At 36.2% G+C, this 27,717-nt stretch overlaps 1 long non-coding RNA gene across 8 annotated transcripts; it reads right to left on the bottom strand.

Moving 5' to 3' along the window:
* Positions 1-768: 768 nt before the first annotated feature.
* LOC132059504 (uncharacterized) lies at positions 769-27,698 on the bottom strand. Of its 8 annotated transcripts, none has more exons than XR_009415606.1 (4): positions 27,410-27,595; positions 13,931-14,041; positions 12,154-12,222; positions 769-786 (listed from the first exon to the last, which is right to left on the bottom strand). It is a non-coding gene; the product is annotated as an uncharacterized LOC132059504 (long non-coding RNA). The 8 variants fall into 8 exon arrangements; XR_009415604.1 differs by lacking the exon at positions 769-786 and adding an exon at positions 11,327-11,870 and having other exon boundaries at positions 12,154-12,362; positions 27,410-27,612; XR_009415607.1 differs by lacking the exon at positions 769-786 and adding an exon at positions 11,327-11,853 and having other exon boundaries at positions 12,154-12,362; positions 27,410-27,612.
* Between the last annotated feature and the right edge of the window lie 19 nt (positions 27,699-27,717).

The following is a 27,717-nucleotide window of genomic DNA, read 5'->3' as shown; positions in this document are numbered from 1 at the left end:
GAATATAATCCCTTTTGCAGAAAAGTTGTCTTGGCAAGTATAAGAACACGCATGCAGTCTGCAAAATCTTTCACACTAGTATGCGCATATATATGCTGAGTCAGATTTAACTGCCTACCTTTGGTCAGATCTGGCATTATTTCCAAAGGGCGCAACTATATCGAACTATAAAAGTAACTGACTAAAATGTGCTTCTCTTGTGTCTCAGGGATGAAATTGTTCGAATGCCAATTTCCATTATCTATAAACCGAATTGAGATGGAAATTCTATTAGCCTCATCTTTGGACTTCTTGTAACAAGCCTTGACACAAGCATGAAACAAAGTGTCTCTCATTAGATCCACATTCAATTGTGCTTCAATTCCGATCCGTCAAACATCGGATTCAATTTTTTTCCTTTAATGTGTGGTCTTTTCTTCCTTTAGCTAACAATAAGATGCAGCAATAACCACCACTTTACAGGAACCTTTCCTTCGATTGGGTAGCATATATACTAACAGACAAAAATAATGATATGCCCTTGTAAAATGTCTCCACTGAAGAAACTCCTCGTAAGAGGTCCCCATTGCAGAATCTCTTCTTATTTATAGGGATGGCAATTGGGGCGGGTCAGGGCAAAGGTCTAACGGGGCAGGAGAGGCAAAGCTTCAAATGGGACAGGGCAGGGTGGGGCGGGTCAAACCTTACATTTTTAAAACTTTAAATAGGGCAGGGCAGGGGCAGGTTGTATTTTGGGCAATATGGCCCATTCTTTCTTCTGAGCTTGTTGGTAGCTTATTGAGAGAACTGCGCAAGTTCGACAAATAAATGGTGAATTAGGGGGTTTTTTAATTTATTTTAGTGTATTTGTTTGTCAATCTCACACCCTTAATATACAAACAAAAAAAACAAACAAAAAAAGTGAAAATTGATTATTTATTTTTTTTAAAACCAACGTAAACCTTGTCATTTTGGTTCAACCAAAGTAATAAATACAAACTGAAAGCCCATAAAATAATTGTCTGAAACGAAATATATTAATGATAAATAGATGGTGATAATGTGTATTGATAGATTGACCTGGTGTAAATGTGTATATATATATATATAAAGAAAAAATAGGCATGTGCAATTAGTTAAATATTTGATCTCACCAGGTATTTTCACCTAACAAAATAATTAACCCTCAACATTAACAAATTGAGTGAAAATTCATACTCTATTATTTAATCATGGTTAAGTGTTAAATAGTGAATATACAAAAAGTGTCTCTTACATTCATTGTCTTGGTGTAAACATCCGATACGAATAAGCTTTTACCATGCAATTAGGAAAACTCACACAATATTGGAAGGGGGGTAAATATCTCAAAAGGTCATTGAACTTTGAGATATTATGTAGTAAAGTCATTGAACTTTGCTACATATCAATAAAATCACTCAACTTTGGCCTATTATCTCATAAAATCACTCAACTACATATGTCATCAAAAAATTCTAACATGGTAATATTAATTAATTATTTTATGCCATGTAGACGTGGGTGCCACAATAAAATAAAATAAATCCATATTTTATTTTTTATTCACAAGGAACTAAATGAAGAACCAATAATAGCTATTCAAACTGATGTATCGGCTGCTCAAGGTGTTGATGAAGTTGCAATTGAAGGTGTTGAAACTGCTGGACCATCTGATACTTCTAAGAGAGGCAGGCTATTTAAGAGAAAAGCTATGGAGGAGTATACTGTTGAAGTTCAGAAGAAGAAGACTAGAACTGATAGCAAAGTATACGAACTATCTTTGTAATCTTTTGTGGTTATGTCAAACACCTATGATGACACAATATGTTGTGTCTTCTTCTTCTTCTTCTTCTTCTTCTTCTTCTTCTTCTTCTTCTTCTTTTTTTTTTTTTTGTTGTCTAACATGGTGCTCATAACAGCCAAAGTTATATGTAATGAGGATTAGGGCTCTGAATCTACAATTTTGCGTAGTTAATGTTATATGTGTATTTGTTAACTGATTTGTAGTGGTAACAATTAATTGTGGTTTAGGGCATATCATGGTAATATTTATGATTGTTGGGGGACTAGTAATACTATGTGTATCTCTGTGTGGCTTTTTTGCATGCTTTGTGATGGTTTTGTATAAAAAAATTAAGGAGTGCTTACATGTTTCTCTGGCCTTGTCTTAGTCTTGAGAGGTGATGGATGTGGTACGTTGGAGTGGAACTTGTTCATTTTTGAGGTAATAAGATATGTGTAAATTACCATAATTGCTTTGATTTACTCTCTAAGTTATATTGGCTAAGTAATTATTTTGATCCAATCTAATTTTAAGGAAACAGTGAGAAGAATAGATAAGGGAAAAATGGATTTTGGATTAAGGGTTGGTGAGTGGGTGTGGGTATAAAGATATAGATTTATTTTATTTTATCGCGGGACCCACGTCTACATGGCATAAAATAATTAATTATTATTGTCCTGTCAGATTTTTTTGATGACATATGTAATTGAGTGATTTTATGAGATAGTAGGCTAAAATTGAGTGATTTTATTGATATGTAGCGAAGTTCAATGACTTTACTACATAATTTCTCAAAGTTCAATGACCTTTTGAGATATTTACCCATTGGAAAGGCGTGAGGGTATTAGGTTATTCTCCATGTGATGCGTTTTGATCCAATATTAAAGTTTGGTTGTATAAATAAAGCAATGACGATATCCACAACTTTCAGTTTAATATAATTTCATCTTATGATTAATTTTTAATCCTAATTATCTTTATCTCTTCAATAGTCCCCTACAAATATTTGAAACCGTGGCTAAATGATGTAATCATTAACAGTTGGTCTAAATTTATTTACCAGATAGTGTTTTACGCTAATTTTTCACTGATTCAATAGAAAACACAATAACACAATGCTCATCCTTTTTGTTTTATTAGATAGAAACTTCAATATCATCATTCACTAATACCGGAATTGTTTTTAAAGAAAAGTCTAACCGTTAAATAGGGCAGAGAGGGGCAGGGTTAGACGGGGCGGGGCGGGGCGGGTCAAAATCTTAGCAGGTCAAGGATCGGCCTGCCCTATTTTTTTCTTTCCCTCAAATTCTTTATCACAATAAACCTCAAACGAAGGAACCTTCAGAAGGCATCTTTTGGAGACGTGCATTTTCAAACGAAAGGTGCCTCTGTTTGCTTAGAACCTTTACAAAATTTCCTTGGTGGGCTAATGATGGTTTTTTTTTTTTCCTCTCCAATTTGATAAGAGTGGGACACGTAAATTGTTCTACAATATCAACCACCAGGCTTATCTTCTCCTTAATTATCAGCCATCAACAATTATCAGCCATGGTTCACAACAGATCAGAGTCCAATTTATATATATTATATCGCACGGGCCGAACATGTCTATTCACTTTAATTAGCCAGTTTTTAAGATTTGTATTTTGAAAATAACTTTTAAAAACATTCTAATTGTTATTATATATAGCAACATATACAAAATGTATTTTATGTACAATCAATTTAGTTATAATTAAAAAATGGAGTTTAAAAATTAAAAACACATGATGGAATAAAGTCTTTGGGATGGAAAGTGTCACACCCCAACTTTTGATAGGGCATGATGGGCACCCGACCCTTACTTAGGGCCGAGCGAACCCGCTGGTTCTCGTTATACTCATAATCTTACTGGACTCTTAAATCATGAAATGAGTGCATAATGAAAGCTTTTCAAAAACATGTTTTTTGTCTTTCTCAAATCAGGTAAAATCTGTAATCATATGAAATTTATAACATAATGCATAATGATACATCGGCTTACAGAGCCGCTTACCAGACTAACATGTTATACACGTGACTCTGTCTGCAAAGTTTCTAACATAAATCAAGATACCATAACATAGATACTCTGACTCGACAACACTCTAGAAGGAAATGGAGCTCGCCAATCCAACTGGAACATCTTCTACTAATATTCTCTCTCATCCGTATACACTCGCGTGGCATGAAACGCAACGTCCACAAGAAGGGACGTCAGTGCGAATAATGTACTGAGTATGCAAGGCATGAATAACAACATAATATAGATATGGAAGGTAACATGGAACAAGAGAGATAACATGTACATCTGGATGCCTCATAAGGCGGATGTCATGCATGCTCAGCTTTTTAAAAAAACAAAAACTTTTTCTTATATACATATATATAATATCATCATCATAACGTACCCAGCCCTTTCGGGACTCGGTGTGTAACGTACCCGGCCCTTTCGGGACTCGGTGTGTAACGTACCCGGCCCTTTCGGGACTCGGTGTGTAGTACCCGGCGATCGGTGATTGCACAATAAAGGTGCCGTGCCGCCGACTATAGCGCGGCTCGGTGTAGTAAAATACATACATATATATACAAAGCATGCATGAGAGCCAAATAAAAGCTACGACTCTATCGGAGTGACGTAAGGTCGGTAACCTCCGATTTTCATTATGGAAGTATCATCATCACTATATCTCACCTTGAACGAATAATTATTATAAGGTGAGATCAACAACAATGAATAAAATCGAGAAAATCATGAAATAATCTCAATAATCTCATAATAGTATTAACATCATAAGCTTTGGAATTTCTAGAATTAAAATCATCATCATCATAATCATCATAGAAACATTCTCATCTTTAACATCGTTATTCATATTGTAAAAACATGTCCGTTATTGTTGTCATAAAAGCTTATAGAATCATAAATCTTTGACTCGAAAAATAGGGACATTTTGGAAAATATTTATGGATTATCAAGAAAGAAGTCATACCTTTGAATCATGAACTCTATGAATCATGAATTTCTAGCTTTTGAGAATAAGAATATTCTTGAAAAACATTTATGGATTCACATAAAGGGATCATGGGACATTTGTAAAACACCTATTGGATTCATAAGAAAAGAGTCATGCCTTTAGAAGAAAGGGACTAGCCTTAACATACCTTTGGAGCTTACTCTCCGATTTTCCAACTTGCTTCCTGTCGCGCAATTTATTTAGGATCATTCGTCGTCTCATAATCTACATAGGCAACCATTCGTATTATCATTAGGCTCATTGTCACACTCTTATCTTAAGTCTCTAAATAAATTCCTTTTAAGGTGCCGAAATTGATTTTAAAGATCTCCCCTATTTATAGTCTAGCCCGAATTCTCAATACCAACAATCAACAACCAATAACAACAACAGAAACAACAACAACTTCATTGCTACCAAAATATTCCATCAAATACTCCACATGATATTTCCTCCAACTCCTCCACAAACGAATTCGCTACATAATTATTCCATAAATTTATCTCCTTAAATAAGCCTTAAATGATACCAAAAGAGAAAGATTCATACCTTACTTCCGCTAATACCGCGATATCTCCAATACTTGCCTTACTCCCAAGTCACAAATTCACCGCAACACAATATTATAATTGTAACTATACGCCGGCGGAGCCCGAATCCGGAGATTTTTACTTAACTCGCGTTGAAATTTAATGGAGGGAAGGTTGGAGAACTCTCTAGAATTTTTGGGAAATATTTTTGGGCTGGTTTCTTGGCTGAAAATGAGGGGTTAAACCCCTTTATATAGTTGCTCCAAAGTCATACCGAAAGCGATTCATCGTTCACCGCCATCTTGTAGGCGATCTTGTTCATTCGCGGAAATTATTTCGAGACCTAAAACTTTTATACACCGATCTCTTTATTTGCATACTTGGATATGTCCAAAACTCCATACAGTCTGTATAATTTATTCAACATCCCAAACTTAGCAAAATATTTTTTTTTTTTGTCCAATTCGTTCAACCTCCAACCTTCGCGGCACTTACTTATCACTTGTTGAACATAATATAAACACTTATAACTTCAAACATAGTCCTGTCCTTTGAGCTTATGTGACTAACCTATGATGCAACTTAACGCACAAAAATACGGGATGTAACATCCTTCCCCCCTTTTGAACATTCGTCCTCGAATGTTAAAATAAGACGAAACTCACGTCATAGTCACTATCAACTCTTCCATTCTTATTCAAAACCTTCCTTGTCTCGCAATATCATCACTTTGTTCTATATATCTCGTATGTTTACTATGTCCTTCTTATTATCTCTCTTGACTTATCTTATCGTACTCTTACTCTCTTCCTTATCTGTTTCTTGGTTATCATATCTTACCATAGACAATTCTATAACCTTTATCACCTGTCGTTTTTCTTCTTCTTCTCTCGTATAAACCGTAATGCCATTAGGACACAATTCCACCACTAATACTTTTTTTTTCCTTTAGTACCCATTGCTTACTTTTGTACTGATTCATTTAATTGTCCAGTTCACAAACTTATGACTGAACTTATCATCAAGAGATACATTTAATCAATTCCTCTACTTGTACTTACACTGACTTACCTCTATGTCAACCGATCCATTATCATAAATATATATATATATATATATATATATATATATATATATATATATATATATATATATATATATATATTCTGATAACGAAGCCTCAACGAAGTGACTTACCTCTGTGACTTTCCATATCATCACTCACTTTCTCCCGTCGAAATTGTGCTTCTGCTGAAATCAAAGGTTAGTATAAGGAATCTCATTTCCTATGACTTGGCTCTATCGCACGATCTTAGATGTGAAAGAAGAGTAACCACCCTAGATGCCCCGTAGCCTCCTATTTGTAAATATGGCGTGCTTCACACCATAAACAGGACTCTACTGGACACAACTTTGCAGACAACCCCTAGGACGAACTGCTCTGTTTCTATGATGATGATGATTTTAATTCTAGAAATTCCAAAGCTTATGATGTTAATACTATTATGAGATTATTGAGATTATTTCATGATTTTCTCGATTTTATTCATTGTTGTTGATCTCACCTTATAATAATTGTTCCTTCAAGGTGAGATATAGCGATGATGATACTTCCATAATGAAAATCGGAGGTTACCGACCTTACGTCACTCCGATAGAGTCGTAGCTTTTATTTGGCTCTCATGCATGCTTTGTATATATATGTATGTATTTTACTACACCGAGCCGCGCTATAGTCGGCCGGGTACGGCACCTATTGTGCAATCACCGATCAGTTGGTACTACACACCGAGTCCCGAAAGGGCCGGGTACGTTACACACCGAGTCCCGAAAGGGCCGGGTACGTTACACACCGAGTCCCGAAAGGGCCGAGTACGTTATGATGATGATATTATATATATGTATGCAAGAAAAAGTTTTTTTTAAAAGCTAAGCATGCATGACATCCGCCTTATGAGGCATCCAGATGTACATGTTATCTCTCTTGTTCCATGTTACCTTCCATATCTATATTATGTTGTTATTCATGCCTTGCATACTCAGTACATTATTCGCACTGACGTCCCTTCTTGTGGACGTTGCGTTTCATGCCACGCAGGTGTATACAGATGAGTAGAGAATATTAGTAGAAGATGTTCCAGTTGGATTGGCGAGCTCCATTTCCTTCTAGAGTGTTGTCGAGTCAGAGTATCTATGTTATGGTATCTTGATTTATGTTAGAAACTTTGCAGACAGAGTCACGTGTATAACATGTCGATCTGGTAGCGGCTACCGTAAGCCGATGTATCATTATGCATTATGTTACAAATTTCATATGATTACAGATTTTACTTGATTTGAGAAAGACGAAAAACATGTTTTTGAAAAGCTTTCATTATGCACTCATTTCATGGTTTAAGAGTCCAGTAAGATTATGAGTATAACGAGAACCAGCGAGTTCGCTCGGCCGTAAGTAAGGGTCGGGTGCCCATTATGCCCTATCAAAAGTTGGGGTGTGACAGAAAGAGTCGGACTTTTTTCTCACTGTCATGACAATGAAAGTTGTTGATCGATGTGAAAAAGAAAATTAGTAAAAATATGAGGAAAAATTAATATTTTGATTCTAAATTTTTTTCTTTTAAATTTTTTAATATCTTATATGTATACCGACGGGTTGATATCCATTTCAATTAACTAACTGTTCAGATCTAAATATAAGAACCATTGTTATATATATTGAATTTTTTAAAAGCAAAACTAATAACATATTTTTATTAAATTAATTAAAAAATATATTATAATTTTTTTATATTAACAATTATAGATTAAAAAAATCGTTACAAAGAAATCAAAATTAGAAAGATATATGTTATATCGTAAATCACCAAATTTTAATTCCGAAATGAAAATGCAAAGTAATACATTTTATAAATGTAAAGAAACAATAATCAAAGACTGCAAAGGAGAATAAAATAAGTAAAGTATTGAAAAAGAAGAAAAATGGGGATAAAGTCACTCCCTCCCTTTACTTTTACTTATCCACGTTAACATATCAAGAAAAAAAAAATCTTCTACTTATTTTACCCTTCACATTAATACTCATTTTTAAATCATTTTTTGAGGCTATTGAGACTATACACCAATAAATATGGATATTATGATAAAATATATACTTCATTTATTAATTTTTGAAGAACGTGAAAAGTCAAAAGTGGACAAGTTATGTGTAGGAGAATTAAAATTGAAGTGCATACGTATATACATGAGAAGAGAATAAATACTCAATACTATGACATATGTCTAAGTGGGATAACAAAGTAGTTGGTTAAAGTATATAATTTATATAACTTTTGGTACAAATTTGCATTACTATTGTTCGTCCTCTCTTCACATTTAAAGTATTGACAAAGAAGAAAAATGGGGATAAAAGTCACTCGCTCCGTTTACTTTTACTTGTCCACGTTAACATATCAAGAGAAAGAAATTTATGTTCTTATTATTAATTTTACTCTTCACATTAATTACTCATTTTCAAATCATTTTTCGAAGGCTATTGAGACTTACACCAATAAATATGAATATTATGGTAAAATATATACTCACTCTGTCCCATATTACTTGTCGCTTCCCTTTTGCACGCCTCTTGAGAAATCATAAATAAAAGATGTATTTTACTTTCTTACCCCTATCTCTCTCCAATAAATACATTCTAATCAAAATTGACTATTTTCAAGAACATTTATTACTAAGGGTAAGATGGGAAAGATTTAATTAATTTTATCTTGATTTTGTAAATAAACAAGTAATTTGAACATATATTTTTAATAATGTGGCCAAGTAATATGGGACGGAGAGGATAAGATGCGAAAGATTTAATTAATTTTATTTTAGTTTTGTAAATGAACAAGTAATTTGGACATATATTTTTAGTAATGTTGAGTACTTCATTTATGAATAACTAAAAGTGCACGGAGGAAATAAATATGTCGAAAAATTGAAATTGAAGTGCATACGTTTATACATGAGGAGAGAATAAATATTCAGTACTATAACATATGTCCATGTGAGATAAAAAAATAATTTAATAATGTGATCAAATAATATGGAACAGATGGAGTACTTCATTTATTTCTAATATAAAGCGTGGAAATATAAACACCTGTTATTGCACAAACAATAAGCTAAACACGTGTAACCTAAATAAATGAGAATAATGGAGAGAAGTACTAAAGACCCCTGCTTATCCTACGTTAGAAGTACAGATTACTTTGCTTTTTGTACAATGTTTTAATGCTGTGTTCGTACCGTTTCTTTATGTTATATTTTACTTTTATATAACAGCATTTCACCTATAATAACAACAGTCAATTTTATAATAATATATTCTTTGTAAAATTAACTCGCATATAACAGCTATCTTCTTTTTTTTGGTAATATAATAATTAACCATCTTTATAAAAAAAAATATATTTATGGTTACCGATAATAAGTGTAGAGATTTTGATCAAATATTTAATCATTTAATACACTATTTATGACAAAAAGTCTCATATATATATATATATATATATTCATCATTAAAAGATTTTCCATGATTATACAAATGTGATTAAACTTAGAATTTGAAAATTAAAAATGAAAAATTAAATTGTATGCAACATTTTTGCCTATAACAACGAAATATTAATTAAATGTCAATGCTGTTATAGGTGTATAACAATAATTCTCTATAACAGTAAAAAAAATTCGGATCCAACAATCTTTGTTATAGCGAGGTTTGAAGGTAGAATAGAAATAAATATATAAAAACTTTTAATATGTGTATTCCTTTTTAAGTGGCATACACCTTTTCTGGGGGGGAAAAATGAAGCTACACGTGTTCAGTAGCTACTTAAAATAGGTCCAGAGGCAAAAGCCAACCAAAATGGCCCCACACAATACAGTGCAATTTTAGATTCTATTTGTACAAAAAATCATAGGAGTGTTCGTCCTCTTAACTCTCACTTCTATATATTAGAATATATATATAAAAGATTTTCCTTGATTATACAAATGTGATTAAATTTAGAATTTAAAAATTAAAAATGAAAAATTAAATTGTATGCAAAGTTTTGCCTATAACAGCGAAATATTAATTAAATGTCAATGCTATTATAGGTGTATAACAATAATTCTCTATAACAGCAAAAAAAAAAATCGAATCCAACAATCTTTATTATAGCGAGGTTTGAAGGTAGAACAGAAATAAATATATAAAAACTTTTAACATGTGTATTCCTTTTTAAGTGGCATACGCCTTCTCTGGGGGAAAAAATGAAGCTACACTTGTTCAGTAGCTACTTAAAATAGGTCCAGAGGCAAAAGCCAACCAAAATGGCCCCACACGATTCAGTACAATTTTAGATTCTATTTGTACAAAAAATCATAGCAGTGTTCGTCCTCTTAACTCTCGCTTCTATATATTAGAATATAAAAATAATGGATACTAGATGGAACATAAATTTGAAAAAAATAAGTTGCTAACTTATTTTTTGCTTACTAAAACTTATGTTCGCTTTTAGATAAACTAAGTTAAATCGATTAATTATTTTTGAGCATTATTTTAAGACAAAAATTTTTAAATGCACGCCACCCAAACACTCAAAAAAAAAGTAAACGAACATAAAAGCCCAACTTAAAAAAAGCCCAATCCAAACGCGATAGATGGGGTGCCCGATGTACCTTTTTTTGGTTCTAACCCAAAGTAGCATACACCTACAGAATTGTTGTTAGACCATCACTCATTCAAACCAGACTAACTATATTAACCCAGAGAGAACTGTGGCAACAACAGTAGTACAAAGTCGTCATTCCCCTTCCACTTCCGAAAGATTAGTTTTCAATAATATTTGCCTCTTCTCCAACAAACAACATGAAATAATACTTAATTGGATAGTGTGCAGTCAAAATCCTCAATAAGAAGTCTAATATCCTATAAAACCCCTCAAGTACTTGCACACTGATAGGAATTTAAGTAAATTCGAAAAGTGAAAATCAGAGTTGATCAAAGAAAAATACGGCTCACAAGCACCACCAGTTATTTGGATTCTGATTGGCTTCCTAATGCTATTACCCAACTAAATGCAAAACATGGCAAGGGACACCCCATGAGATGCAATTACAATAATTATCTGAGAAGAAAACAACTCAGCTAAGAGCAAGTAGTCACCTACTTAGAAAATAGCCACGCCAAATCCCAAGTTGATTATATAATGGAGTAACAGAGGAAACTACATGTAAATAAACCTTTTTTCGTCTTTCTTTTTCCTCCAAATAATAGTCTCATTATGCAGATCACATAAGCCAAGTAATGCGGCACCTACAAAAGAATGCCCGTGAAAACCAAACGAAAATGATGGACCTCAGAGAGTTTTCCGAGTCAGCCAAAAGTATTACGGAGTATGCCAATCCATTTGCGTGCAACTTGTGACCCACCTTCAGGAGATTTGACACAGATCCAGATATTATTTGCAAACAATTTCTTTCGCTGCAGCATAGGATGTCCTGTGGATCAAAAGGTCAAGCTTACATGCTTCTTGGAGTATAGTGTTTTATGTAGCAAACTCTTGCACTTGAAGTGCACAAGCCTTATACTTTGCTACATACATTCTCATACTAATAATCAGAATCAATCTCTTACAATGTCATCATGCAAAACTGCTCCTAGATATATAATAGTTGTCTATCCATCATACCATCACATCACAAGAGAGATACCGATCAATGTAGCTAACAGTCAGATCCAGCATAATACAAAGTAATGCATAAAACTCAAGAATAGACTCACCCTCTAACTTGCAGTAGATTTCTTCAATGATTGCAGGCAAACAACTTAAAAACCTTCCGATAGGACGCTCTTTAAAATGGGAAAGATTGAACATATTAAAATTTGTCAATACTAAGAATGTGAAGCATCTACCAGGAAGTTGTACAAATACTCGAACATGAAGGAACCTCAGAAGGATTTCTCAAAGAAAATAATGTCACATCTTCAATCTGTGAAAGCAAGAAGTTTTATACCAAAAAAAACAAAGAACTTGCTCATCACTAAGAGATTCCATTAGAAGAAACAACAAAAAAATGTTGACAATGTCTGTATTAAAATCCATAGCGTTTAAAATCTATTAAAGTATACAAATTAGTAAAATAAGGGAATGAAGTCATTTTGACTGATACAGCAGTTCTTTGAAGACGGAATTGATAATGAAACTCAAAAAAAAAAAAAAAAAGGAAAAAAATAGCAATCGGCTCACAACGAAGTTCATTCCAGCATGTTATTACAACAACAAACTCTTGACTTTGCTCAATTATTAGTTGAAAAAGAATGGGAACTATTTTAATGTGTACATGTATATATTAAAAGAACTGCGAGAATAACAAAAGGAAACCAAATCCTCAGGAATTAGAAATACAACGCTCCGAGTATGTAACACATTTTCATTCCTCTTTCCTGTTCAATTTATATTTATTAGCAATCACATTCACTTGGTGAGTATGGCAGTCTTTTTCAAGACATTTTGCTAATGTTATCACTTGGGAATGGTACACACTTATCTTAAGTACTTCATTAATTGCAATATGCAAATGCATGTCAAAAATGGAGTAGGCAATTAAGGAGCAAGAGAGTACCAAACCTGATTTGTACTTTAATTATATATTATATGTAGTACATATAGCCAAAGCTAAGGTAGATTTCCTTTTCAAAACATTTGCTGCTGCTCCTATGAGCAAAACTTAGTCTTTGCCAAAGTTTTAAAAAAGAAGAAGAAACTGGCCCAGGTAAATGCAACAAACAGGTGCCGGAATAGCTGAAGTCTCAAATTAAGTTAGATAAGGAGGTATGTTAACCTTTAAAGCTCTCATCTTTTTGTTGTCATATGTCCTCTAAACGGAAGTGGTGACTGAGATCCATTAATACAAGTCCAATTCTATGTACTACTTCACATTTTTTTGATAAGGTAAATTTTATTAAAAGGTACCAAGATGGTACAGAATTACAACAAAAACCCCTCCTCGCCATACCTGTGGAAACTATAAACCCCCTATCTCCTCTAGAAAGTTCATCTATTGCTCCATATTTTCCATAACTTGTCTTTTCATATATTTTACTGCTTTTGTTACAAAGGGCTCCATATCAAGAAAGGAAGATAAATGCAGAATCCCATCTTGAAACGTAAAAAGTATAGGTTTCTAATTAATTTCTGAAACAAAAATTGGCAATAATAAGATCAGACATACTACTTCCAGCTTCAACTACGCCATGGTTTCATTAACTATAAAGGCAGGGAACTTGTAAAAGAGGATAACATTTAATTTGTGTTTAGAGTTCACATGCTAAATATGCTAGGTTTACCAATCAGGTTCGTAAATGATTAATCACATTGTTCATTACCGCAAACCCCTCATCCACCAAAGTAACTCGAAGCAAAGCAAATGAGAATGCTTCCGTAAATATAGCAAGGGAAACAAAAGCAAGAAAGTGTGAAATAGTTAACTAAAGAGAAAACAATAGATGATTGGCAAGACCAAGCATGAAATAACAAAAGCAATTAGAATGAGCATACCCCAAATAATTGCAGCCACAAGAACGAACCGAGTAAAACCCCTTTTCCACATAATCTTCATTGGGGAGTCTTGGTATTATTTCTCACTTGCAAGGAAGCCTTCCTTACCATCTGCATTCACCGTTATTTTTCTTATTCAATTTCAACAGTAATAGAGACCAACACTACAAAGCAAGAAACCCTTTATCATAGTTATACTAATTGCTAGTTCAAAAGTGACACGGAGTATTTAAGTGCTGCAATGCAAGACACTCTTCGTCATAATTGCACTAATTTCCGACTCAGTTTCAACAGTGGTAGAGGCAGCATCATAATGCAGGACTGTATACGGTAAAAATCGGATATATGCAAGACCGGTGAGACCGGGGACCGGAGATAAGAAGAGACAGGCATGGTCACCGAGTCTTCCCTTAGAACTGATGGAATTGCACCGGCTGCGGCTGACCTGAGAAAAGTGAAGCAAATCTGTTTGGTCCGGTATCTCCGGACCAAACTCCGCATCACAGCCAGTCCGGTTTCTCCATGACCAAGTTGATCGTGGACGCTGGTCCAGTTTCTCCATGACCAAGTTGATCGTGGCCGTTGGCCGGGTTTCAGCATGACCAAGTTGATCGTGGCCGTTAGTCCGGTTAATCAGTTACGAAATCGCCACGCGTCAACATAGTTCTGTCACATTGTACCGACAACCGTACGGGTGTCAGAACGTACGGCCCAACCTTATCCTTTTAGGGTTTACTTTATTCTAAAAAGGCTTTATGTTGTATGCAAGGCCCATAAGGCAAAACTATAAATAGGAGGCATTTCCCTACTTTTAAGGGTTAGCTTTTTGGGATCTAGAGCATTGTAATAGCAAATCAAAATATCATTTTTCTCTTTAGCTCGAATCAGTGGAATAATATTGTCTTTAGCTTACTCTTCTAACATCATTTACTTGATCATCCATAGCAACGTATTTATTCAAGTTATTAACACATATATTCGTATATACAAACCATTGCACACGAATCCATATATATATATTCCACGAAAAACCAAAATAGATTATAGTTTGCCCACATATCCTATAACTCACTTACAAATTCAATTGACTACCTAAATTCGGGGTAAACAGTTTGGTGCCCACCGTGGGGCAAGGATAATAGTGGTCTTTTAATCTTTGGTTTCTCTCTCTTACCCATTAAGACTAAAGAATCTTTCGTTCATCTCTGTGAAACGGACCAAATGGCAAGCAGTGGACAATCTGATCACGTCAACAACAACGAGATTGTGGCCGAAAATGAGAACAGTGGGCTACGGGGCTTACCAGCAGATCCCATCGACCCAAACTCCATTGATTCGAGGGAGGGCCTCAACCGGCAGAACACCGTGAACCAGGAGAATGGCGCCCAGCCGGCCACTGATCCCTTAAATACCCACAATTCAATTACTTTGTCCCGGGCACAAGGTCGAAAAGTGTTGGACACCCTGGATGATATTAACTTACGTTTAATTTTCGAAATGTTGCAGGAACAGAGAGCAGCTATTGCCGAGCAAGGAGTCGCAATAGCCCAGTTGTAAAGCAAAAATGATGAAACGGCCCCAGAGAGGACGAAGGGTGTTGCCGAACCCAGAAGGGACGAAACACGGATGATCGAGAGTAATAGGTCCGGAGCTGGTTCATTTACCGAGGTTCTGAGAATGCTCGAAACATTAGCGAAACGGGTACACTCAACTGAGAATAGGGTGGAAACATATAACTCTCGGGTGGACGCATCCCGGGGCCTCCGCCTATTCTGAAAGGACCGGATTCGAAGAGGTACATTCAAAGACCTTTTCCTCCGAGTGCGGCTCCGAAATTGATCCCGAAGAGGTTTAAAATGCCGAATATCCAGAAATATGAAGGCACAACGGACCCGCAGGAACACGTGACTTCATACACCTGTGCCATAAAAGGAAATGATGTCAAAGAGGATGAAATTGAATCCGTGTGGTTGAAAAAGTTTGGGGAAACTCTGTCGAAGGGAGCATTGACTTGGTACGACCATATGCCCGAGCATTCAATCACTACTTTCGAAATGCTTGCGGATGTGTTCATAAAAGCTCATGCTGGTGCCAAAAAGGTGCAGGCCCGTAAGGCGGATATTTTCCGTATAGCCCAAAGGGATGATGAGTTATTACGAGAATTTGTCAACCGGATCCAAAGGGAGCGGATGGAGCTCCCTCCAGTTCCGGAGGAATGGGCTGCGCAAGCTTTTACCAAGGGGCTTAATCCTCGAAGCTCGACGGCCTCGTTCAAGCTAAAAGAAAACTTGCTGGAATACGAGGCTGTGACCTGGGCTGATGTTCATAATGTATGAATCAAAGATCCGGTCGAGGATGACCAACTTGAGCTCCCCCAGACTCCGTAAATATGAGCAAAAGCTCTGAGAGATCGAGGAGAAATTATGAGCCGGAGTCAAGACCATCGAGGGAAAGGTACAAGCCGTACTCTCATTCAGAAAAGCCAAGCTTCAAGTCGGAAAATCGAGGGTTGGTCCCAGCTAATTCTCCGGTGGGGGTGATAAACGGACCGAGCGGCCATCGAACAGCCGAGGTCTGTCATTTAGAAGTGATGCCGGGAGCTCGGCTACCAACAGAGACCTGCCGAGGATATCGGAGTACAACTTCAGCATCAATACCTCGGATCTCGTCTCGGCCATAGGCCGTATCGCAGAAGCAAGATGGCCGAGACCATTGAGATCAGATCCCGATCAGCGGGACCCAAACGTGATATGTGAATACCACGGAACCCATGGGCACAGAACTGAAGACTGTCGCTAATTGAGAGAGGAGGTGGCCCGATTACTGAAAAATGATCACCTTCGTGAATTCCTGAGTAGGGGTGTTCATGGTTCGGTTTGGGTCGGTTATTAGTTAAAACCATAACCAAACCAATTTAGTCGGTTTTTAAATGTCTAAAACCATAACCAAACCAAGTAAAATAATAACCACCGGTTTGGTTATTGTCGGTTTGGTTCGGTTTTTCAATTTATGACTAGCCGTGACAATTCAAATATTCTCTCTCTACATTCTTCAAATTTTTTATGAAGCTCTTTTTTCCTCACGGCCCACAAGGGCGAACTTTGCTGCATATTGAGGGAAAGACATGTTGATGGCAATGTAAAATGAAAAGAGATAGTAGAATTTTTACTTTTTATCCTTATGCTTACGACTTATTAGAGTTGGGCTTGGATTGTTGGACTTGGACATATTCTTTTAAGACATGGGCCTTAAAAATAAGTAGACCAAAATTAAATTAATAATTAAAAGGTATAAAATATCTTTAATTATTTATGAAAAGTTAATATTATACATATAAATAATTATAAATTTTATGTATATAATTATCGGTTTGGTTCGGTTATTTATTCGGTTATTTTTTACTATAACCATAACCAAACCAAATATTATCGGTTTTTCAAATTTAAAACCAACCAAACCAAACCAAACCAAATGTCGGTTTTTTTATTCGGTTTGGTTAAATTTTCGATTTGATTTTGGTTTTAACCGAAAGCTAGGAGGAGTGTGGAACCTCGCATATAATCAACATGATAATCGGAGGTATGGATGTGCCTCGAGTGAGCGAGCAAAGGTTTCCATTGTACGTGAGAAGCGCAACCGGATTACATGCCCGAAGGTTCCATCTCCTTCAAAGAACGAGATCAAACATCATTCAACTGCACAATGATGCTTTGGTAATTTCTATTCTTATTTTCAAATCACAAGTCAAGCGTATTTTGATTGACCCAGGTAGTGATGTGCCGTGAAATTATGGCACATTCGATACTTTTTTGCTATAAGTTTTACTTGTTTTTGAGGATAAGGCATCATTACCCCCCTCACCTAGTAGCGTTTTTGCTACGACACACCTTACCTAATGTTTGGTCCTATCACTCCCTAAACTATTTAAAACCGTAATATTTTACCCCTAAACGCCGATAGTGTGTTTCACTTTCTTTGAGAGAGTGGAGAAACGTCGAAAAACTTAATTTTTTCTTAAAAATTTGTATTTTCTTAAAATATGAATATAAATATAGTTTTTCACATTTTAAAAAAATAATTAATTTTTTCAAAATTTTATAAAAAATCGAGTTTTTTTTTCAAATTTTGACAAGAAAAACACTTTTTCCGATTTTTTTTGAAAATAAAAGTGTCCTAAAAAAATGAAATCATGAAAATCAAGATTACATTTTAAAAAAAATAATCAAGCTTTCCATATTATTAAAAAATCCATTTTTCCATATTTTAAAGAAAAATTGGCTTTTTAATTCGCATCATTTTCTTTTTTTTTTTTTTTTTTTAAACGGGTTTTAAAAATGAATTTTTTAAAAGAAAAATGTTTTTTAATTCAACTTTTCAGTTTTTTTTTTTTTATTTTAAAAATATTTTCAAATCACAAGTCAAGTTTTTTTTTTTTTTTGTTTTTAAAACAGGTTTTAAAAATAATTTTTTGATTAATTCCTTTTTTTATTTTTAAAAACGGGTTTTAAAAATAAATTTTGTAAAAGAAAAATCAATTTTTTATTTTTTTATTCTTGTGACACGTGAATATTAAAAAAATAAAAATGGCACATTCGATACTTTTTTGCTAAAATAAGTTTTACTTTTTTTTGAGCAAGTCTTGGTCTTGTTTTTGAGCAAGTTTGATGTGTTTGTGACATGTTGCAGATATTTAACGTATTTCGGGAGCAAGTCGTGGAAATGGAGTGAAAAAGATGTTCAAAGAAAGGAATTAACTGAAGCCTGAGTTATACGGAGGAACATACGGACCGTAGAATATTCACGGTCCGTAAATGCCATCGTGAATGCTTAACAGAATGGGTCTTGACATGAAGTGGAAGTCCAGGCAGAAGTACGGACCGTATAATATTTACGGTCCGTAAAACTCACCTTATGTTGGTTCCAGAGGAGTCTTAAAGAGAAGAGGATTTACGGGCAAGTTATACGGACCATATAATATTTACGGTCCGTAAAAGTGGATCGTACATCTGACAACTGGAGAAGATTTTACGGAAGACTTTCACTGATTCTACGGACCGTATAAAATGTACGGTATTGGTCCGTCGAGGGCAATTTTGTCAATCCAATTTTGCACGGCTTTGACTCTTATAAATACCTTATTTTAGGTTTCCTGTAGGGATATTCAACACAGAACTCAGTTTTATTTTCCTTAGTATTAGCTATTCATAGTTTTGAAGTCTTTTGGAGATTACAAACAATTGCAATTAAATTCTCTTCAATTCCAAGCAATCAATTGTAAGCATTATGATTTCTGTTACTTCTTATTGTTCTTCTCCTTCAATGAGTAGCTAATTTCCCTTACTAGGGTTGTGAACCCAATTGATGGGTGTCTTGTGATTAGGTTTGTGAGTGATATACATATAATGGATTATTAGGGTTTATTTATTGTTCATTCTTCATTCATAATTAATGGTTGCAAACATTGATTAAAGCCATAACCCTTAATTTATTTGGGAAAATAATTAAGGTTGGTAAGAATAAATAACAAGGACTCAAAGCTTTAAACTTTGTTTAATAAATTCACTTAGGAATAAGAAGAATTTACTTGGCATGATTAATCGTTCTTCATAGTTACTTTCTTATATTTGGGAAAATCATAGAAAGAGATAATCTTTATTTATTGGGAGATAGTAGAGATTCATATAGAGATTAAGTGTATTCATATAATGATCCATTAGAAGTATATCAAGATCAATACCCATGATCATACACTCTATCTAACGGGGACACAACCTTAGTTTCTTTTACCATAAATTACCACCAAAGCAATAGTTAGCAATTAGTCAATAAAAACCCAACTTTTACCAAAATAATCGGATTAAGACATTAGACCTAAACATAGCATTCTACGATTTTAGTAACCTTTTCACACCATATTCCCTGTGGGATTCGACCCCAACCTTGTTGGGTTACTATATTTGACAACGTCCGCGTTATACCATTAATAGGTGTAATTTGAGCGTATCAGGTAGCTCAGCCAATATCATCCGGTGGAGAGTGATTGAACAACTGAGACTACTTGATCAGATCGTACCTGTGGCTCGAGTACTCAGTGGGTTTAATATGGTGAGTGAAACCACGAAGGGGGAGATTTCTTTCTTAGGTCAATATTAACGGCACCATTCAGCAGACGGTGTTCTCTGTCATCGCAGGAGACATGAAGTATAATGCTTTGCTCGGTAGACCGTGGATACATAGCAATGAGGGCTGTCCCATCGATATTACATCAGCTGCTGAAATTCCCAAAATTGGAGGGGGTAAAAACCATCCGAGGAGAACAGCCCGCTGCAAGGGAGATGTTTGCGGTTGAGGAAGCGCCACTCATTCCCAAAAAACCGAATCTGAAAGAGGACGAGCCAATCGGTGGCAAGGACTCTAAATAACAACTAAAGTGTACGGGTTCGACAGCGGAGCAGCAGGGGTCAGACCCGGGTTATGAAGAAGATGATTTCGGTGTACCTAGATCTTTCGTCTTACCAGATGACTCGGATGCAACCAAGTCTACAGTGGAGGAGCTAGAGCAAGTCGTCTTGTTCGAATATCTACCGGATAGAAAGGTATACCTGGGCAGGGGGTTAACCTCGGAGCTCAGGAACAAATTAATTAAGTTTCTTCAAGCTAATGCTGATTGCTTCGCATGGTCCCATATAGATATGACAGGTGTGCCATCGGAAGTAACAAGTCACAAGCTCAGCCTCGACGGGAGGTTTTCCCCGGTGAAACAAAAGCGGAGGCCTATGGCAGAACCGAAGCACGCCTTCGTAAAGGATGAGGTAACAAAGCTTTTGAAAATAGGCTCTATTCGGGAGGTAAAATGCCGGACACAAGCTAACGTAGTGGTGGTGCCGAAAAAAGGTAATAAATTTAGAATGTGCATTGATTATAAGGATTTAAACAAAGCATGCCCAAAGGATTCATTTCCGATGCCTCACATCGATAGAATGATCGATGAGACGGCCGGGCATGAGATGTTGAGTTTTCTCGACGCTTACTCCGGGTATAACTAAATCCGGATGCACCCGGAGGATCAAGAGAAAACATCCTTTATTATCCGGTACGGGACTTACTGTTACAATGTCATGCCCTTCGGATTAAAAAATGCCGGTGCAACTTACCAACGCCTAGTTAACGGGATGTTCGAAGAACAGATAGGAAAAACAATGGAAGTTTATATTGATGACATGGTTGTCAAGTCCCTGGAAACAGAGGACCATTTAAAACATCTGCAGGAAACCTTCGATGTGCTCCGTAAATACAACATGAAGCTTAACCCGGAGAAATGTGCCTTCGGTGTCCGGTCGGGCAAGTTCTTGGGTTTCATGGTGTCCAACCGAGGGATTGAAATTAACCCGGACAAGATCAAAGCAATCGAGGATATTGAGGTGGTAAATAAAGTCAAAGGAGTGCAAAGACTCGAGAAAAGGACCAAAATAGTACATTATCTTTGGGTTTGGACCTAAAACCATACATGTTCTTTTACATGGAGCATTAAAAATACATTATGTTTGCATAAGTGGTGCACTTTTAGTCAAACTCCCAAATATGTTTTTTAGAAATTTAACGGAAAAGAACAAAAATGCGCTTAAACTTTTAGAAAAGGTATAAAAATACCCTTTTTCATCTATTTTGCTAAAACTACCCCTCAATTCAACTTTTTGGCTCATTTATTACCTTTGACTAACGGACAACACTAATTTTTTTTTTTTAAATTTAAAATACACATGGCATTTTATTACTGGAAAATTGATTTATTTTTTTTAAAAAGAAATCTGAAAAATCGTTATTTGTAGAATAAGGAAAAATAATTTTTCAAAACCCTTTTTAAAAAAAAAACAAATGTAGTAAGCCTTTTATATATAAAAAAAAAAATCAGAATTGGATTTTCATTCACACATGTGGAATTTTTTTAAATCCGGAAAACTTTTTTTTAACGGGTGGAAACCCCATTTTTTTTTTAAAAAATAATGGAAAATTCAATTTTTAAAGAAAATCGATTGTTTTTTTAAGTAAAATGTGCAAAACTAATACTCCATAATTTTCTTCTAGATTTAAAAAAAGAAAGTTTTTTGGTTTTTTTTTTAAACACAGTTTTTTCCATAAAAAACTTAATTTTTTTGGATTTTTTTAAAAATCCAGTTTTTCAGATTTTGAAAAAAAAATCCACTTTTTCCTTTTTTTTTTTTAAGTGTCCTAAAAATAAAATCATGAAATCTATATATTTTAGGACAAAAACAACATTTTTCCAGATGTTTAAATTAAAAAAATCCAATTTTCCAGTTTTTTTTTTTTTTTTTTTTTTTAAACGGGTTTTAAAAAATTATTTTTCTTGATTCTACAAATAAAGATTTTCTATATTTTTTATTTTTTTATAAAAATCAATTTTCCAGTAATAAAATGTCATATATGATTTTTTTTTTTTTTAAAATTTAGTGTTGTCAATTAGTCTAAGGATATAAATCAGCCAAAAAGTTGAATTGAGGAGTAGTTTTAGCAAAATAGATGAGTAAAGGGTATTTTTATACCTTTTCTAAAAGTTCAGGGGCATTTTTGCCCTTTTCCGTTATATTTTAAAAAAGATATTTGGGAGTTTGACTAAAAATGCACTACTTATGCAAACATAATGTACTATTAGTGCTCCATGTGAAAGAACATGTATGATTTTAGATTCAAACACAAAGATAATGTACTAATTTGGTCCTTTTCTCGCAAAGACTCACCGGAAGGATAGCAGCGCTGAGTCGGTTCATATCGAGGTCTTCGGATAAAAGCCACCGTTTCTTCTCCTTATTAAGGAAGAAGAATGACTTTGTTTGGACACCATAATGCCAAAAAGCATTGCAAGAGTTGAAAAGGTACTTGTCCAACCCACCTCTACTGCACACACAGAAAGCGGACGAACAGTTGTTCCTCTATCTTGCCGTATCTGAGGTAGCAACAAGTGGTGTTTTGGTCCGAGAAGAATCAGGTACGCAATTCCCTATATATTATGTGAGTAGAACTTTAGGAGATCCGGAGACTCATTATCCCCACCTTGAAAGGTTAGCATTGGCATTGGTAAGTGCTTCAAGAAAACTCAAACCCTACTTTCAATGCCATCCGATATGCGTAGTGACTACTTACCCTCTAAAGAACATCATGCATAAACCGGAATTATCGGGTAGACTAACTAAATGAGCCGTAGAGATTAGCGGATATGATATCGAATATAAGCCTCGGACGGCCATTAAGTCCCAAATTTTGGCCGATTTCGTGGCAGATTTCACTCCGGCCATGGTCCCCGAGGTTGAGAAAGAACTTCTGCTAACCTCGGGAAAAGCTTCGGGTATTTGGTCGTTACACACGGACGGGGCCTCGAACCTCAAAGGTTCCGGGCTAGGAATCGTCCTTAGAACTCCCACCGGGGATGCCATTCGACAATCCATTAGAACTATTAAATTGACTAACAATGAAGCCGAGTATGAGGCTATGGTTGCAGGTTTGGAATTAGCTCGGAGTATGGAGGCCGAAATAATCGAAGCAAAATGCGACTCTCTCTTGGTCGAAGGGGAAGAAATTAACTCCGGCACCATGGTACAGTTAATGAATTCGGCGATAGAAACCGGGCATGCTGTAATAAACACGATGGGTCTAACATGGGATTGGCGCAACAAGTACGTCGACTACTTGCAGGATGGAAAGCTCCCAAGTGACCCAAAAGAATCACGGTCACTGAGGACAAAAGCAGCACGATTCTGCTTAGTGGACGGTCAATTGTATCGACGGTCTTTCTTCGGGCCCTTGGCCAAATGTTTGGGTCCCGGAGAAACCGAGTATGTTATGAGAGAGGTCCATGAGGGGACCTGCGGAAATCACTCCGATGCAGAAGCATTAGTCCGAAAAATTATCAGAGCCGGTTATTATTGGAACCGGATGGAGGAAAATTCGAAGAATTTTGTCCCGAAATGTGATGGGTGTCAAAGACATACCCCAATGATTCACTAACCGGGGGAGTTGCTACACTCGGTGATGTCACCTTGGCCCTTCATGAAGTGGGGAATGGACATTGTTGGTCCACTGCCATGGGCACCAGGTAAGGCCCGTTTTATTTTGTTTATGACTGACTATTTCTCTAAATGGGTTGAAGCGCAGGCCTTCGAAAAGATTAGGGAAAAGGAAGTTATTGACTTCATATGGGACCACCTAATCTGTCGTTTCGACATCCCGGCCGAGATAACTTGTGATAACGGTCCTCAGTTCGTTATAAAGCAAAGTCAATGATTTCCTCGAGGGGTTGAAGATCAAGAAAATTGTATCAATTCCGTATCACCCGAGTGCAAACGGACAGGCAGAATCCACAAATAAAACAATAATTCAAAATCTAAGGAAAAGATATAAAATGCGATAAATTCCGACCCAAGCATAGTATTACCGTGGTTTTGAGCGACCCATCGGCCACGCGACAGGTGTCCCCATGTGCGTGCTTCATGGGTGTGTTGGCTAAGGAGAGCACCAACCTATTCATTCCTGTTCCGGATAGCCGGAGGTATCCATGTCACGGCTGGTATAAAGAAGGGGAGAAATCGTGTTAATACGAAGGGGCAAGCGTTTGACAAAGCATTCAAGGGTAACTATTGAAAGAATTGAGAAACTTACGATTATCGTTCCACCTCTCCGGAAAGGGCATATAGTTGGCCGGAATAATGTCCGCGGTCCTCACCCGGACGTAGCGCTCTAGCCAACCTCGATCTCTGTCTTCATCCATCTTCCAAAAGATCGGGTTCCGGCTTCGCTTGGCGAGCTTTATCACACCCTCTCGGAACAACCTCGGGGAATATAACCGGATGAAGTGAGTCATCGTAAACTCCTTCTTTACGTCATTGGCCAACAGCCGGAGCAGGCCACGGTCCTCCAGATTATCGGACCAATTTGAGCCAGGGTCACATTATATGTCCGGCACATATCCAAAATAACCGGGTCGATTGGGGGGTCGAACTTGAGTGTAAAAGGATAGGTGTAAACGTACAAGAAGCCCTCCCGATGATCGGTGATCGATTCGTCGGGCCCGGGGGCAAACACTTGCACCGGACGGTTGTCCCATCCGCATTCAGCCCGAACTTGATCGAGTTTATCCTCGGTAATGGACGATGGATATCGCCTTACATCGAACCCTCTATCAGCAACCGGAGAAGGCTTCTCAACTTCAAACTCTTTGTTATAGTTAGGTTTGGACGGTACTATGTCCAAAGCAGCGGGCTCAACGACGGTTTTTCCCTTGGGTTGTGAAGTTGGCTCGGTTCCTTGAGAAGAAACCGAGGGAACATCCTGGGAGGTGGTTTCGGTGTTGGCAGACATTTGAATTAGATAATGAAAAAGGAGATTCGGTGAACTTGATGAGGGAGAAGGAACAAGTTACGAAAAATAATAAGAGTGAAGAAGCAGTTGAGAAAAAATTTCAAAATGGCAAAGTGAGAGAAGAAGCAAAGTAGCACTTTCAGTCAAAAGAACAGCAGTAGAGAAGTTGAAAAAGTTGGTCTTTTTATGATCGAAACAAATAGGAAGGGAGATGATCACGATCAAAGAAGAAAAATGGAGAGAAGAATGATCAGTGAGTGAAAGAAGTAAAGAAGGAGAAGTGAAAATGGTAAAATGAGGGGGTTAAAAGCCTTATATAGGCATGGGGACCGAGACGGTTACAGAGCCCAGCCAACCGGGGGATGCCACGTGTCCCACAATTAATGAGACGTGATTTGAAATGACGTGTGTTACGGCGGTTACCAAAGTTGGCCGTTCGGGATGAGACACGTGGCTGATGGCAGAGGGACGTGACATAACTGTTCCCGCCAAAATGAAAAGATAAGGACGAGCTTATGAAACCGCCGGTTTGGTGACTCATCCACTTCCCGTTACTCCGGTAAAACTACGGTCCGGGAAGTGTGGGGACTATCTGTATACGGTAAAAATTGGATATATGCAAGACCGGTGAGACCGGGGACCGGATGGAATTGCACCGGCTGCGGCTGACCTGAGAAAAGTGAAGCAAATCTGTTTTGTCCGGTATCTCCGGACCAAACTCCGCATCACAGCCAGTCCGGTTTCTCCATGCCAAGTTGATCGTGGCCGCTGGTCCGGTTTCTCCATGACCAAGTTGATCGTGGCCGTTGGTCCGGTTTCAGCATGACCGAGTTGATCGTGGCCGTTAGTCCGGTTAATCAGTTACGAAATCGCCACGCGTCAACATAGTTCTGTCACATTGTACCGACAACCGTACGGGTGTCAGACCGTATGGCCCAACCTTATCCTTTTAGGGTTTACTTTATTCTAAAAAGGTTTTATGTTGTATGCAAGGCCCATAAGGCAAAACTATAAATAGAAGGCATTTCCCTACTTTTAAGGGTTAGCTTTTTGGGATCTAGAGCATTGTAATAACAAATCAAAATATCATTTTTCTCTTTAGCCTGAATCAATGGAATAATATTGTCTTTAGCTTACTCTTCTAACATTATATACTTGATCATCCATAACAACGTATTTATTCAAGTTATTAACGCATATATTCGTATATACAAACCATTGCACACGAATCCATATATATATTCCATGAAAAACTAAAATAGATTAAAGTTTGCCCACATATCCTGTACCTCACTTACAAATTCAATTGACTACCTAAATTTGGAGTAAACAAGGACACCACTTTATCATAATTATGAGACACAGAGAATAAATTTCTCTATATATAACTAACAATTTTGAAGAATTCAAAATCATTTAACTAACTGAATAGTGTCAATATATTTTGGACATTTCAAGATGGAAAGTGGATCATATAAATTGGACAAAGTGTGTTTATTCACCTCCCTTAATCCTTCATTGCGTATCATCAAGATTCATTTATCGAATCCCATGTCTTTAAGAAGCTCATTCCCGTGAAAAATTGAGTGAATGACATAAATCCAGATTGGGGTTACCCTGTCAAAAGAGAAAAGTACAAAAATTTTGATTTAGGCATATTATCAAACACCCTCTTTGCGCATCAACTTTCTTTATTTAAGAATAGTGGAACTAGTAAGTGAATTTTTTATCGAAGAAAAAGGATAACCTCAAGCAAAATGATTTTCCATCCTTGTAGGGAAAAACCTGAGTTTGAGAATTAAGAGATCATCTAAATATCAGAATTTGACACATATCAATAATTAGCAAAAGAATTTTGGTACTTGATACATTCTCTAAGATGGACTAATTTTATTTTAATCAGTAATTTTCTCAAGCAACTAAGCCATTAGAGAATTAATCGAAATAGACATCAAATAATAGTTATCCAAAATCACCCATTGGAGTATCTATTTTCAGACATGCATGTGAAGATCAGAAAAAAAAAATACTGAAAGATAGGTAAGAATCCAACAAAAATTTGCCCACAAACATGTGCAATAAGAAAAGTTAATTGGAGAGAAAACTTACGACAACTGGGAGCTCAAACCAGACAAATTAGACGAAGGGAACAACTTTTGCAGAAATCCACAAAATAAATTAATTCTGAAAGGAGAGAAGATGGTGAATGGAAGTGAGGAAGGGAACCACTGTGGTAAAAGAGTAGGATGGTGGGACGTGTTTATTTTTAGGCCAACGGACGCTTACAATTTAGCCACAAAAGAAATATGAATTTACTTAAATACCCTTCATCGTCCAAAAGCTTCATTTATTAATAGTTTGAATTTACTTAAATACCCTTCGTCGTCCAAAAGCTTCACTTATTAATAGTTTAAATA

The sequence above is a fragment of the Lycium ferocissimum genome, chromosome 6, assembly GCF_029784015.1.
Source record: "Lycium ferocissimum isolate CSIRO_LF1 chromosome 6, AGI_CSIRO_Lferr_CH_V1, whole genome shotgun sequence".
Lineage (NCBI taxonomy): Eukaryota > Viridiplantae > Streptophyta > Magnoliopsida > Solanales > Solanaceae > Lycium > Lycium ferocissimum.
Note: the sequence above shows the minus strand (reverse complement) of the source record. Positions and strands in the feature narration are given on the sequence as shown.